A 15,125-nucleotide genomic window follows, 5' to 3' on the forward strand; every position below is an offset into this window, starting at 1 on the left:
GCTGGGTTACTAGAAAACCTGCAAAGAGTTTCTCAGTGCTGTCAGACATTATGTTTTTTTTTTTAATTATTCGAAATATTTTAACATTTACTTGTACATGTTTGTGGGGGTACAGTATGTTTTTTTTTTTTTTGTCTTTTTTGTGACTGGTACTCAGCCAGTGAGTGCACCGGCCATTCCTATATAGGATCCGAACCTGCGGCGGGAGCGTCGCTGCGCTCCCAGCGCTGCACTCGCCCGAGTGCGCCACGGGCTCGGCCCAACAGTATGTTTTTTCAGTACATGCATATACTGCATAAAGATTCACTTAGGGTAGATAGCATAGCATTATTTGAATATTAATAACTGAGTATTAACATTTATGCAACTCTTAGAAGGCAGTACCCTTCATTAAATATGTGAGAGAAAGAATGATAGTAAAAACCTGATCTGGAGCAATTAAAGTGTCAGATTCTGTGTTTTTCAGATGCTTGCTTACTTTATTCTCTGGGTCAAGTCCAGTTCCAGGGCTGCCGGAGCTCTGTGTGTTCTGTTACGTTTTCCTTTATTTAGAATTTCAGGGGTTCGATGAGAAGTAGGTACACAAGCAAAGAGGAATCATAGATGAAACAAACTTCATGGAGAGCTGGAGTCTCTTTTATAGCTGAGTAGATATATATTTTTAATCCTTTTAAGGTCTTTGGGTTAAAAAGTTAGGCTCAGACACCAGAAAAAAGGAAGACACCTGTGGCATACAATTCTAAGTGATTGCAGTCTCTGTATTTAATGGATATATTTTTAATGAATTACTTAGGAGGGACATGCTCCTTTGCAGGAAAAAAAATGTCTAGCATGCTCACAAGTATCAAATGTTCTCCCACTTATTGAAGGTCAGGGAAGAGGTTTGCTATTATTTTGATCATTGTGTAGTTGGTGTTTACCTGAGGAAGAATTACAGCATTCCAGCCCCAGGTAATTGCAGTGCAGTTTAGTCAAACCCACTGTTCAGTCATAAAAGGTAATCCATCAGGGTAGGTGAAATTTCACAGTTCTCTTTTCCTTATCTTGGGACAGTCTACAGGGAGGAGGAGATAGACTCTTGATAAACTGGAATAGGGGGCTACAAGAGTGGGGTGGAGACAAAAAGGATTTTGCAAAAAATATTTGCATGTAGAATGTCCTCCAGACAATAGGAAGAAAGCAAGTGGGAGAGAACTTAGTAAATGTGCTAAAGTTCAGCAAAACCGAGCAGGTGTAATAGGTAATTAGGCAATAAGGGAAAAGCGGAGCTAGCTTTGCAGGTTGAGAGAAGGAACCTTGGCTTTGGCATTTGGAGCACAGGGAAAGGATGAGAACATTCCAAAGTGGAATGGTGGGGTTAAGGAGTAATTCAGAGAGAGGGACAGTAAGTTCACTGAGCTTGATGTGAGGGAGTGAACAGTTATTTGAAATGTTTTTCCCAGCACATGCAGCTTTGGAGAGTTGCGGGGAATCAGTGGCAGCTGTAGCTGGATGTGACCCGGTGTCCTCCTGAGACTTCCCGTTCAGGAGGGGAGAAGGCGCGAGTCACCAGCTGTGTTGGAAAAGGAGGATGGAATGGGAGCCCAGGCAGAGTAGGACAAGGTTAGCAGGGCAGAGCCATCTCCTGGATGTTACCTCAGCCCTCAAGGTTGTCATTGTATTAGAATGGAAGGCATCAAATAACAAAGGTCATTTGGAGACCTGCAAGAGGAGGAGGCTTTCTTTCCATTCCCTGACAGTTACGTGGGGCTTTCCTTGGCTTCCTCTAGAATGATGTTCAGACATGACCTCCAGGCCTCTTCAGAACCTTGTTCCATTACTCAGCCTGGAAGGGAATGATGTTTATGTCCTCAGAATGATTGCTGTGCCTGCCACTTTCAGGCCTGACTTTTGCCCAAGGGTAAACCAACCTCTTTATATGCCTCAGCTTTCTCAACTTTGAAATGGGGATAACAACAACCCCTCCCAGAATTTTTACAAGGCTTAAGTGAAATCATGTTTGTGTCTCGGACGTGATTGTTGGACGTTTTTATCTTGCCACGAATATTCTGTATAAAATTAGCTTTTCAGTGGCTTCTGTGATGACTTATGATTAATACAGTTTAAATGGTGTTTAAATAAAAACACCGTTTGTGCAGAAAGTGATGTGTTAAGGCATACAGTGGAAATAAATGCAATAAATCCCATCTTGATTCTGCTTTAGTTTTCTGAAATATACATTCATATTTTAATTCTGGTCCACAAGCTGCACCTTTTGCTGTGCTACCTCTCCCTCTCCCCTTTCATGTCCCAGCCACAAGATTTCCCTGAATGAATTTGGAGTGTAGGTATTAGGTTTTGTTTTGGGGCACATGACTAACTGATCCATGGAAAAACGTTTGTTTCCCCAAATATATATATATGTATATTTGCAGTTGGCTAGTATGGAGTCCAAACCTGTGACTTCACTCTAACCAACTGAGCTAAACAGTCAGCCTTGTTTCCCCAAATATTTGAATGCCTTTTATTTATGTACTGGACACTGTGCCCCTGCCCCTGTCTCAGCTGGGTGGGGGAACTGGACCAAGAAGCTGTGTGCCATGGAAATGTGGAAGAGGGATAGCCAACCCAGGAATGCTGCTTGGAGGAGGAGTAGGCCTCTTGATCTCAAAGCTGGGAACTAGAGATCAGCGTGGTCAGTGTGGGTGGCACCTGGGGCTGGAGAGGAATGACCAGGATGATGAAGCTTAAGAAGATCTTTTTATAATTTTATATTATTATTATTATTATTATTATTATTATTATTATTATTTTGGTGTTTGGCTGGTATGGGTGTCCAAACCATTGACCTTGGTGTTGCGACACTGTGCTCTACCCAACCAAGCTAACTGGCCAGCCCTCTTTAGGATTTGGAGTTCAGTTTGGTACTAGAACTTGATCTGTACCAGGGCTTCTAGGACCAGGCTTCTTGGACAGACTGAAGGGGTCTTCTGCAGGTAGGACCTGTTCTTTAATATCTTGTTTCATTCTATCAGTACTACATTCACTTTATGCTCCATAAAACATTTGTTTTTAGTTAGGAATGATCTTCCCCACCCACCTTACCCCACGGATGTTCCAGGAAGGTTTGCCATGTTTATCCAGCAGCTTTGGGTCCTCTCTGACCCACTGGTACGGTCCCACAACTCCACTTTTAGATGATTCCTAACCAGTCCAGCAGTATTTGCCCAGGGACCCTTCCACCTTCAGAGCAGGCTTGTTATCAGGTACCTCATGGGTCCTGGAAGGGTGACTTCTAAGGAATCATTCCTCCTGGGGCTCTCTGCAGATGAAACCTGGTTTCTGAGATGGAACCTGGCAATGGAATTTGGGTTCCCCTTCAGAAATCCAGGTTTTATCTGGCTTCTTTTAAAAATTTTTTTTCTCTTAAGAGAAAACCAAGACAGTGACAGAAGGCTGAGATAGCTCGTTGTGCTGCAAAGGAGATTCTCTTGATTGCAGTCATTAGGGGTAGTTTGGTTTAGTGCTCTGGTGGATTATTGTAAATAATTTTATAAAGAAAGGCCACTCTAATGCTGCGATGCTGGGTACTCTTTCCATCATCGTGGCAGGGGGATATTGTGACATTCTGTTTTCAGTGTCATCATCTTGCACTACATTCTCACTTTGGCAAATTACTTCCATAGGTGTGTTAGTTTAAGTTCGGCAAATACCCTGATTTAAATCAGGCACTTGGAATGTGCCTTTTATGTCACTGCACAGAGCCTTAGTTACATCAGTGACTTTCAAACTTTCTGACTGACCCACAGTACAAAGCATTTTACCTTGAAACTCTGCATTATCCTTACTATCTTGTGAGATGTGCTCTGAAATTTTTTGTTCTGTTAAACTTAAATGTTTTAAAAATTCTGGTTGAGTTCCGCCAAGTTAATTTCATGACCCACTACTGGGTTCAGACTTGAAGTCTGAAAACTATGAGCAAGAGTTCTTGAAGTGCTTTGGAGAAGGCTGGAGGATGGTTCAGTTTCTTTTCAGTCACACCCTATGAGCATAGTTGTCATCACAAGATTAGATAGTAACCCGTAATTACAGGCTCATTCGTTGCTGCTTAGAACTTTATTTATTTATTTATTATTTATTATTTTTAAAAGATGACCGGTAAGGGGATCTTAACCCTTAGCTTGGTGTTGTCAGCACCACGCTCAACCAGTGAGCCAACCGGCCATCCCTATATGAGATCCAAACCCCTGCTGCTTAGAACTTTAAGTGGAATAATTGTAGCTAGGACCATCATCAGAATTGTAAACTCCCTAAATCAGGACTTTTATGTATTAGGTAGCCATGTAAGTAATTTCATATAAAGGGAGTTTGATCATATACAGGTTGAGGATATTTGTTCCAATAATATTTTAAAACTGGGATTAAAAGCGTTTAGGTCAAATGTTAGCATTTAACCAAATTTAATGGAGCAGCCACAGTTCAACTGTAATCTCCTAATGATGGGATTTATGCAGAGAGCCAGGGATTGCTTTTTAAAATGTGCTTCATCATTGAACCTGGCTGCCTCTGAAAGCTCTTGTTTGTATCTTGGTAAGGACCAAAGTATCCGCATGACTTCTTAGTCATATTCTCACCTGTCTAGATAGGTTATGAAAGAGGATAAAATATCTTTTTGGTTGCCTATCCCAAGATGTGGGTGCCCTAAGGACCACTAGCATGAGAGTGTTTGTGCATTTGTTAAAAAATGTAGATTCCCAGGCCCCAATGGAAGGCTACAGAAACAGAATTTGAGGAGGAGACATTTTTTAAATTAGTGGGATTACAGGGTTTTTTTTAATTCTTTTTTTTCTTCTAAAATGAATCACAGTGAAAATATAGCACATTTCTTTCACTACAGAGTCTTCCTCCTATCCCTGGAGAGCCCCTCTCTTCTTTCATTCCTGCCGTAGGTAACCACTGTCTGCTTCCTGTCACTGTAGACTAGTCTTGCCTTCTGAGAACCAGGCCGCATGTCTTGTCTGGCTTCCTCCACTCATCCTGACATCTGTGAGATTCATCCAGGCTCTCCTGTACATCGGTATTTCCTTCCTTTTTATTGCTGGGTAGCATTTCTTTGGATGGACCCAACATAGTTTGTTTATGTATTCACCTGTTGGTGGGTCTTTGGATGTTTCCAGTTTGGGGCTGTTATGAATAAAGCAGCTGTGAACTTTTGTCTTCAAGTATGTGTGTGGAAGAAATCTGCATTTTAATTAAACTTCCCAAGTGAATCTTAAGCACATGAATCAATGATTCTTATCCATTTCTTTGATCTTATTGTATTCTTTTGGAGAACTATAGGATTTTATGTCTAGATCAAATGATGGATTCGTCATGTATTTATGTTTTTGATGTAGTATTCATTCAGTGCCACCTATTTGGGGTAAATGTGTATTTCATTAGTATTTATTGAGCATCTATTCTGTGCTAACAGCAAGGAATATAAAGAACAAATTGTACACAGTACACAGGGGAATTTTGCCCTTTGGGAGAACTCTTAGTGATTAATTCAGCCATTGAGGGCTTTGTATGTCATGTGGTAGGGACCATGATTGGTGCTGATCACGGAGGACATGTTTTTCTTAGGATTTGGTGGTTCTTCCAAGAAACACAAAAGGTTTTGTTTTTAGCTCTGGAAGTAGCACAGCCCTTAAATCCTCTGTTTAGATAGTACCTTTGTACTTCCAAGTCAGGTGGCTCTGCTGAGTCACTGTGAGAGGATTGACTCTGATTCCTGGACAGGGGAGAAATGGTCAGATAAAAAAATGAAGTGCAAAAGAAATGATTACTGGCTGAAGCTGATGAAATAAGTACTGATTAAAAGCTGTTGTTATTCTGTATTTGTGCATGATTGTTGGTGGCTGGAGAGCCAGTGGTGCAGTCATTAGGGAATTGAAAGATTTGTTAAAGACTCAAATATTTTATTTTTCTACTTACTCATGACAGAATTTTCCAAATTGCTGATTTTCCACCCAGGCTTGCATTTATTTTGAAGTGATTTTTTTTTTTCAATTTTATTTTTTGAGACTGTAGTGATTTTCCGCTTGCTCTAAGGTAGTGATTTAAAAAAAAAAAAAAATTATTTAATTATTTATTTGTTTTTTTTAAACCCCAGCTGCAGGGCAGCTTTAAGAAAGTCTAGATGGTTCTGATTTCAGCCGTTGGCAGAGGGGGGATTGGTGGAGATAAATAAACAAATAAATAAAATCTAAATGCTAAGTATAATTTGCAGGACCTTGGTTTTTCTCTACTCTCCTCTGATAACACAGTTATTTTAGAACTTTAAGTAAGAGAACATTACTCCACACTGCTGTGTCCTGAGCTTTCTACAGAAAGGACTAAATTGATTTGTGTTACATTGTACGGAGAGAGGACACTGCAAAGGGCACCAGTCCCTCTCCTGGACTGGAGTCTGAACAATAAGGAAGAATCATTGCTAGTGTGGATGTCATCAGGCTCTTGGGGAAGGAAGTGGGTGGGCCTGTCTTTCATTAAGTAAACAATTTTGGAGTAAAAAGAAGAAAATAATTCATTTATGTTCCTGTGGCTCCACATTTTGGTTAACATTTTGGTGTGTGTATACATGCACACACACCGTACACATACACAGTAGGTTAGTGCTGTACGTACTATATTTTTTGTTGTGTAAATTGACTTTAATTCTTTTCAGTTTTGGTCTCATTAAAAAAAAAAAATCAGTATCTTCTACCATTCTTTTTATATTTTTACTGTGTTAAAAAGATTTAACATGAGATCTACCTTCTTAACAAATTTTTAAGTGCACAGTACGGTATTGTTAGCTATGGGCACAATGTTGTACAGCAGATCTCTAGAACTTATCTTGCATAACTGAAACTTTATACCTGTTGAATAGCAACTCTTCATTTCCCCCTCCCTCAAGCCCTGGCAACCACCATCCTACTCTTCTTCTGAGTTTGTTTTAGATGCTTTACATAAGTGGCATCATGCCATATTTGTCCTTCTGTGACTGACTTATTTCATTTAGCATAATGTTGTACATACTATTTTTTTAACTTCCTTTTTTTCATAACGTAGGATGAACATCTTTCCATGTGAATAAATATTTCTGTGCTATCTTTTTAATGGCTACATGGGATTCCTTTTTAATGGTATTCCATTCATTCTCCTAATATTGGATGTTAGGTTATTTCCTGATTTTTGCTCTTATTAACAATGTTAAGGTGCACAATTTTGTGTCTAAATCCTTGTTCTTTAGTTAGTTTCGATCTAGTTAGTTTAGTTTAGATCTTAGTTATTAAATTCCTGGGAGTAGCATTTCCTCAGGAATAAGTCTTAGAAGTAAATATGAATGTTTATATCTCTTGACACATATAACCAAATTGCCTTCCTTTTAGTAAATTTATTTTTCATTAGGAGTGTATGAGTTTGTCTATTTTTTCATCACCTTACCAACAAAGGTATTCAAAATGACTAACATAGGTAAAAAGTGGTTCCTCATTTCAGCACACTTTTATTTGGTTTTTTATTTTTATTTTTTTTATTTTTTTAATTTTTTTAAAGATGACCGGTAAGGGGATCTTAACCCTTGACTTGGTGTTGGCAGCACCACGCTCAGCCAGTGAGCGAACCGGCCATCTGTATATGGGATCCGAACCCGGGGCCTTGGTGTTATCAGCACTGCACTCTCCCGAGTGAGCCACGGGCCGGCCCCTTTTATTTGGTTTTAAACAAGGATCGAGCATTTATTTTGCCATTCATATTTGGGGGGGTTGAGGATTAAAAACTCACATGTTTTGCCCATTTTTATATTGAGGATTTTGTTTTCTGTTTATTGATTTGTAAGAGCTCTTCAAATAGGAGAGATATCTACACATTGTCTTGTGTCTTTTGCATTTTGCCCTTTAATTTTGTTTGATTTTTCTCCATATAGAAATCTTTAAAAAGTCATATTGTAAAATCTGTCAGGCTCTTTCTTTTTGTCTTTAATGGTACTCTGAGAGGAGTCCAGCACCCTAATGTTATATAATTTTCTATGACTATTTTTAATTTTTTACCTTAGGTCTTACTTTTTGTGGATTTTATTACTCAGTGAACTAATTGGTGTGTGTATTGAAAAATTCATACTTCGTGTTACGATTTGAAATGCCACCATATGTATTTGTCAGTTTGTGGATTTTCTGTTGTCTGGTATGTTAGTCTGTTTTGGTACCTCTGTTACACTCTTCTGTTTGTTACAGCTTTATGTTAGGGTTTGTATCTGATAGAGCACCTTCCTCTTACTGTTTTTCAAATATTTTTGGTTATTCTTGCTTCTTCTTCCAGAGTAATTTTTAGTACATCTCCTGCTACCTTTTGGGGGTATTAATTGATTTTTATTAAATCCATAAAGATTATGTTTATTGGAAAATGAATATCCAGGAATACTGTCTGTTTCTATGGTTACTCAAATCTCTTTTATGTCTCTTGGTAATGTTTTATAGTTTTCTTCATAAAAGTCACACACACTTTTTTTGTTAAATTTATTCTTAAGAAGTGCTTGATGTTATTGTCATTTTGAACAGGCTTATTTCACTATTATTGTCTGTGGTTGGCAAACTTTTCTCTAAATACCTTAGTTTTGTGGGCCAGCTAGTCTCTCTTACATGTTCTCCTTCTTTGTTGCTGCTTACAACCCTTTAAACCCTTTAAAAATGTAAAAACCACTCTTAGCTGGGGACCATACAGAAACAGGCCAGGGGGTCCTTAGCCAGCTTCTGATGTAGATGCTCATTGCTGGCATTTGGGAAATATTTGATTCAGTCACGTCAAAAGAGTCTTGCTCATATGTTTTGCAGCTAGCCATTTCGTTGTAGATTCTCTCATTTCCATATCTTTTGATCCAGTTATAATTTGGTCTTTTCCTTTCAGACACTGCCCTCATCTTTCACCATCAGTGTCCAGTGATAGTGGTGATGTCAACATCCCCAGCTTGTCCCTGACATTAATGTGTATGTTGCATCACTGATAGATTTGATGTAGTAAGAGTATTAAGCAAGAATGACTGTGACACTATGTCATGTGCCTTTAAAGGAAACTACATTATTTATCATTCCACAAATTTTAGGGAATCTTTGTTATATGGGCCACGTTTACCAGAGGTGGGGGTCTGATGGTGAGACTGTGGATTCTGTCTCTTGTTCCTGCAGCTCTCGGGCTGGGCAGGCAGGTGCATGTTTTTCTCACTGTGTTGCAACCATCTTAATGGTTCTCAGATGTGGTGACGAGGTGGTGATCAGAGAAAGTATTGATGGGAGTTAACCAATAGAAAGAGATGAGGTGCGGGGGGTGCTGATTTTGGAGGGACAGCATGTGCAAAGGCCTGAGAGTTGGAAGAGGGATGACACCTTCAAGGGTCTAAATAACAGTACAGTGGGGGCCAGGTGCAACTGAATGAGGCTGGGATAGGTTGCACGGTTCCCTTTCAGCCTGGTGAAAGGATTTGGGTATCATTCTAAAGCTAATTAGGAAGACTTCAAAGAGCATGCTCATTTCTGTGGAGTGATCATGCTGGTTGCCACATGGACAAAGTGTTTAGAGCCATCAAGATGGAATAGGAAATGAGATAAGTGGCCATTGTGGTGAGGTTGCCGAGGGACAGTGGTGGCCTGTGGTGTGGAGTGGCCATGTGGGTCGGGAGAAGTGCAAGGTTGAGGAGTTCCTTGTTTGAGGAGGGTGGGCTTCAGCCCTGGAAAAAATGCTCAGAGGTGTCTCCTGCCCTTTGGAGCTCCCTCAAAAGTCACAAGGAGGGCAGAAACCACCAGCAAATCTCAGGAAGACAGTGCTTACAGGCCAGCTGGCCTGGGCTGTATTTGGCCAGGGAGACCAGCTGTGAGCTGAGCATCGAAAGGACAATTTTATGTTTTGCTTGTATAAACAGTGATAGGGCAGGTTAGAAATACTGATTAACTTTTGAATCTTGTTCCACCACTTATGGTCGTGTTTCTTTTGGCAAGTTACTTAACTTCTCTGAAGATCAGTTTCCACTTTTGTGGAGTTAGCGTGCAAATGGGAGACTCTGCTCACTGGCAAGAAATAATGGCCATTTGTGTAACGAGAGGAAAGAGACGTGCGTGGCACACGTAGGCACTTAGCAATTGAAGACTGCTGTTCCTACCATCATTGTCATTGTCGTCATCATTTCCATTGTTAGTGAAACACGATCTTTCCGCCCTCAGCACCTCCTTCCCCTTTGTCATGTGGTCAGGGGCAAGACAGTGAGTGGACTTGAGATGTGGGCCATGGGATGGCAAACTTTACCTAGTGTCAAATTCCCTGGGAGATTTTGCTTTTTGTTTTAACACAAATTTTGACACGGACCCTGAATTCCATTTTTTCTTTGCCCCTTGCCTTTTATCTTTGGCGTTTTGCATCTGGACCTTGGCATTTACACACACCCTGTGATCTTGGGTTGGTACGTGGTTTCTGGCCTTGAGGCTGTCTTCGTCACCCTTGTGTACTTGGGTGTAGAATGCTGTGTCATTTGGGGATTTGTTCCAGAAGTTTCCAAGGATCCATTTCTTTGTTCAGCAGCTACTGTCTTCTCCCCTTCCTCCTCTTCTGTCCCCTGCATTTGCCATCCCTGACAAAGGCTACCTCCCTTCCTGGGCTTTGTGGCCCTTTCCCTGAAGCCTCCTCACAACATTGCTGCCTGCACTGTCTTTGGCTCAGTCGCCTCATGTACTCCTTTGGGCCTGAGTCTTGGGCCTGAGTCTTCCGGATACACCAAAGGGTGTGCTCTGTAAAAAGAGGGCGAAGGGAATTTGTGGTCAGTTAAATGCTTGGTAGAAAGATTGAGTACAGAATACTTGACAGAAAGTGTTCTTGTTGGGATGGAATCATCCCCCTTTGTTCCTGATGATGGGGACAGTGGGAGGGGTTGGCTGCTGCAATGCATGTGCATGTCTGGAACACTAAGGAAAACCTAGCCTAGGAGAATAAATGAATTCTGCATTAAAAATTTCATTATTTCCCCTATGGGTGAGTGTGGATTTGAAAGCTCTGCTGACGTGCTAAAGTGATGGGGCTGGATGCAGAACAAAGGACTTATGGTCCCTCTGTATGTGACTGTGTGGCACATGGCCTCATAAAAATCTAGCAGTATTTCACTATCATTTCTTCTGGAAAATACAAACTCCTGTTGGTTAAGTTAAAAGTCTGTTATGGCTACTTCAGGAAGATTTTATTTTTAGGTATGTTCATTTTCGTGCATTTTTTTTTTTCAATGACATGGATGAACCTGGAAAAACTTATGTTGAGTGAAATAAGCAAAGCACAGAGGGATAAATACTGCATGCGTTCACTCATATGTGGGAGCTAAGAGAGAAAGAAGGAAGGAAAGAAAGACCACAGTAGTGCATTGGTTTTACAGAAGGAGGGAACCTTCCTACGGCTACAAAGTTGAGTGGGGAGGAAAGAGGGAGGGTGGAGGGTGGGGGGATAATTGGGTAGGGGACACAAGTAATTTCTGGTTATGGGTATGCTGCCAGTATTAATCTGGCCCTCACATCATGGGCACGAGGGGTGACGATTAGCTTTGTATCTCATGAATATTTATTAAAAAAAATTGGGGAAAATGGTGAGTGGCAGTGGCTAAGTCACAACATAGAAGATTAATGGGTTTGACTATGTAAAATTGAAAACAATTCTGGCAGTACAAAAGATCATTCACAAATTCATGAGCAAACAAAAAGCTGGGATTAAAATGTTTGTATCAAGTTTAACAAAGAATTAAAGAATTAATATCCTTAAAAAAAGTTTTATAGGAAGATGCTCATGCAGGGTTTAACTAGCAAAAATAGAATATAATCAAAGTAAAGCAAGATATTTGAGAGAAAAATCCTAAGCACTTTGAGGCTGACACACGGACGTCATGTAAGGTATTTACAACCTACACATTTGTGCTACTTCAGAGGCTGAGTTGGACAGCTCATCTGCGTTACCAAATACTGCAGGTTTGAATAAAACCCTCGAGTCACTGTCAAAAAAAAGTTTTACAAACACTGTAGAAAATAGACAAAGGGCATAAGGATAAAGTACAAAAGAGGTTCTGTGCTTGCCAACAGACAGAAAAACTCTCCAACACACAGCAAAATCTCTGAGAAATTATCCACTGAAACAGATTTTATATTACGGGCTATCAAACATTGATGATATGGACAAATTTGCTGCTGGTGGGACTGCCAGAACAGAAAGTCTTTCTGGAAAGGAATTTTGTTTTATGTCTCAGAACCTTCAAATCTTCCACTCTTTAATCAGTAATTCTTCCTTGGGGACTCTATTCCAAGGAATCAGGGGCATGCAAAGGATTTGTTACACGCCAGCATTATTTACAATTGTTATAAACATGTCTCCCAAATGACCATCAGCAGGGTTGTACTGATCCCTGCAGTGGCACTTCGTATTGCTGTTAAATAGCACAGTTTTGATGAGTCAGTTAGGACGTGTGTGTGATAGTGTAGGTCGTGGAGGCTGTTAAAGGGTGGTGGGACCACTGAGCGTTGTCTGGATGGGGCATTTTAGGATGTGCATTCTTTCCCTGCAGAATGCTGTAAACATCACTTTTTCTTGTAGTTTTTGCTGTTAACGAAGAGAAGTCTAATGTTAATTATCTTTACTTTTGTAAGTAGTCAGTTTTGGTTTGTATGATTTTGTTTTTTTCTGACAAATTTCAAAATTTTAAATCTTTACAATTCAGACATTTCACCAAGTTGTGCCACTTGTTTCCTCTTTTAGTACTTTTCCCCAGCACTTGAGATGTCCAGTGTGTTTGAAGACCCAAGTCTGTCTTCACTGTGAGGAAATTTTTGACTGTTATTTCTTTGTCTCCTTATCTGTCTGTTCTGTTATTATGTCCGGGAACTCCTCTTATACAGGTATTGGTTCTTCTGGCTCTAAGAATAGTTTGCAGAATTGTTCTAATAATTTACAAGTATGGTTTCCAGTTGTACGTCTGCCAGGAGATTTATTTTGGCAGTCATGTTTAATTTCCAAGAACTCTTTTGGTCTTCTAGTTACTACTTTTGCTTGAATTCCCCTGTGGGTAGGAATTAGAGTTATTTTAAAGGCACACTCCTAGTTCCTGCATTAGTTTTGCCTCACGGGGTGTTAACTCCACTCTGACTGCCCAGCTTGGTCTGCTTTCTGCTTGATCATTCCCCTCTGATGTCCATCAGTCCCCCACCCCCACTTTGTGAGGCCTGGGTCCCAGTGCTGGGGTCACTTCTTGTGTGTGCAGGGCTGGGCATGGAGGTGCTCTCCACCAAGCTTTCTGAAGTTGGGGCCTTTCTTAGTTGCTAAGTAGGTATATTGTTCTCTCCGTTTTGGTTTATTTTGATGGAGATTGCAGAGGGGGTTTTTGAATGTGATGTATGCTTTCATATTCCAAAGAAGTCTCTGCAGTGTTTTCATAATCTGAAATAAAATAAACATTATTATAAATTATCATGATCTTCAGACTCCCAGGTTAGAGACCCCAGGGCCCTTTCCCCTGTGCCCTCCACACAAGTGGATACTAATTCTGTTACACTCTCTAGTTTCTCTCTTACCGCCCACAACCCCCAGTTCTCATGTGCAGACACGCCAGGCTTCTCATCTTCCCACCTCCTCTTCATCTTCTACACATCTTCACGTAGTAAGGAAGTTCCTTCCCCAAGCACAAGTTTGACCATTATCCTTATCCTCTTTGGAACTTCTGAGGTTCTCTTCTTTTTTCTGCTGAATTGAATGCAACCTCTCATCTCGGTGCCCTCCTGGCTTAATGTGCTGCTAGCTCCTGCGGAGGGAACTGCTCGTTGACCCATATTCCTGCTTCTCTGAGACATCTTGGTACATGACTGAGTTTTGTCTGCTTGATTTTGGTGGGCATGGATACTCTTGACGGTGACAGGAAGCTGGCATCATTGGACTTATCTGTTGGTGGTGTCCTGACCACAGATCAGCAAGCTGAGCACTGTGGCGTGTCAGGTATGGGAGGCCTGGTGAAGGGTAGAGTCTGAGAAAGACAGAGAATCACTGACAGACATGTCCAAGTGCTTCAGGAGGAAGACAAACCGTGCTGATGGTGAAGATGAAATATTTAAGGAAAGGACCAGTAACGAGTTCAAGAAAAGGTCTCTAGTCATAGGAACATGAGTAGCCACACAAAGTAGGACTCCCACCAGCCACCATAGCAGATGAGCGGACACTCCTGCCTCTTTGCAAACTTTATTTCTGCTAGGAATTGGGTTTTTTGATTGTTGTAAAACATTTTAAATAAGAATATAGGAAAAAGGTTAATTTTAAGTAATTAACATACACCATCTCTGTCAGTGCTATAAGAAGAGCCTTTAGGGTTTCCTCCGGATATAGGAAGTCTCCCCTTTTATGAATTGGAAACTACATAGTAAAATGGGTCCTTATAGCACCTACAAGCAACAGAAAAGATTAGAAAAAATATTTAATGATCTATTTGTCCCTGTTCTTGAAAAGGGAAAATTATTTAAAAAGTGTCTAAGCTGCAGTAAGTCCCATAGACTTGTTCCTTGATGGGCATTGCTCTGTGTGTTGATATACATGTCCCTGCTTCTCAAACTGGCATGTGTATCCCTTGGAGGACCTGATCTTGTACTAAGGATCAACATGCACATGTGGGATGCCATTTTCGGGAAGAAGGAAATATCTTTAAACTAGAGTTTTTCAATTTTGGCAATATTGATGTTTTGGGCCGGATTATTGTATATTGTGTGGTGTGTCCTATGCATTGTGGGATGTTTAACAGCACCCCCTGGCCTGTACCTAATAGATGGTAGTCATTGTCCCTAGTTATGATGGCTGAGTATCTCCAGACATTGCCAGATGTCCCCTGGAGAGCAGAATCAATTCAGGTTGAGAACCACTGCTTTAAACAAACGTTGATATGATATCAACAAAAATGCAAAATGTGCAATCAGTATGTAAACCAGAATAGCCACTTATGAAGAATTTGACGTGTGTACTTAGCTATCTCCATTCCATTGATGTTTTGTTTGTTCTTTTTGCTCTCTGACTACTGAACTCTCAAATTTTGTATACAGTAATTCTTTGTCTTTTCTTATTTGTTTACATTTCAT

General features: G+C 40.4%; 1 protein-coding gene across 1 annotated transcript in view; it reads left to right on the forward strand.

Annotated features, from left to right (window-relative positions):
- The window catches only part of SLC23A2 (solute carrier family 23 member 2), a 127,648-nt gene that overhangs the window by 42,943 nt on the left and 69,580 nt on the right, over nucleotides 1-15,125 (forward strand). The window lies entirely within an intron of this gene.

Source organism: Cynocephalus volans, chromosome 1 (assembly GCF_027409185.1).
Source record: "Cynocephalus volans isolate mCynVol1 chromosome 1, mCynVol1.pri, whole genome shotgun sequence".
NCBI lineage: Eukaryota > Metazoa > Chordata > Mammalia > Dermoptera > Cynocephalidae > Cynocephalus > Cynocephalus volans.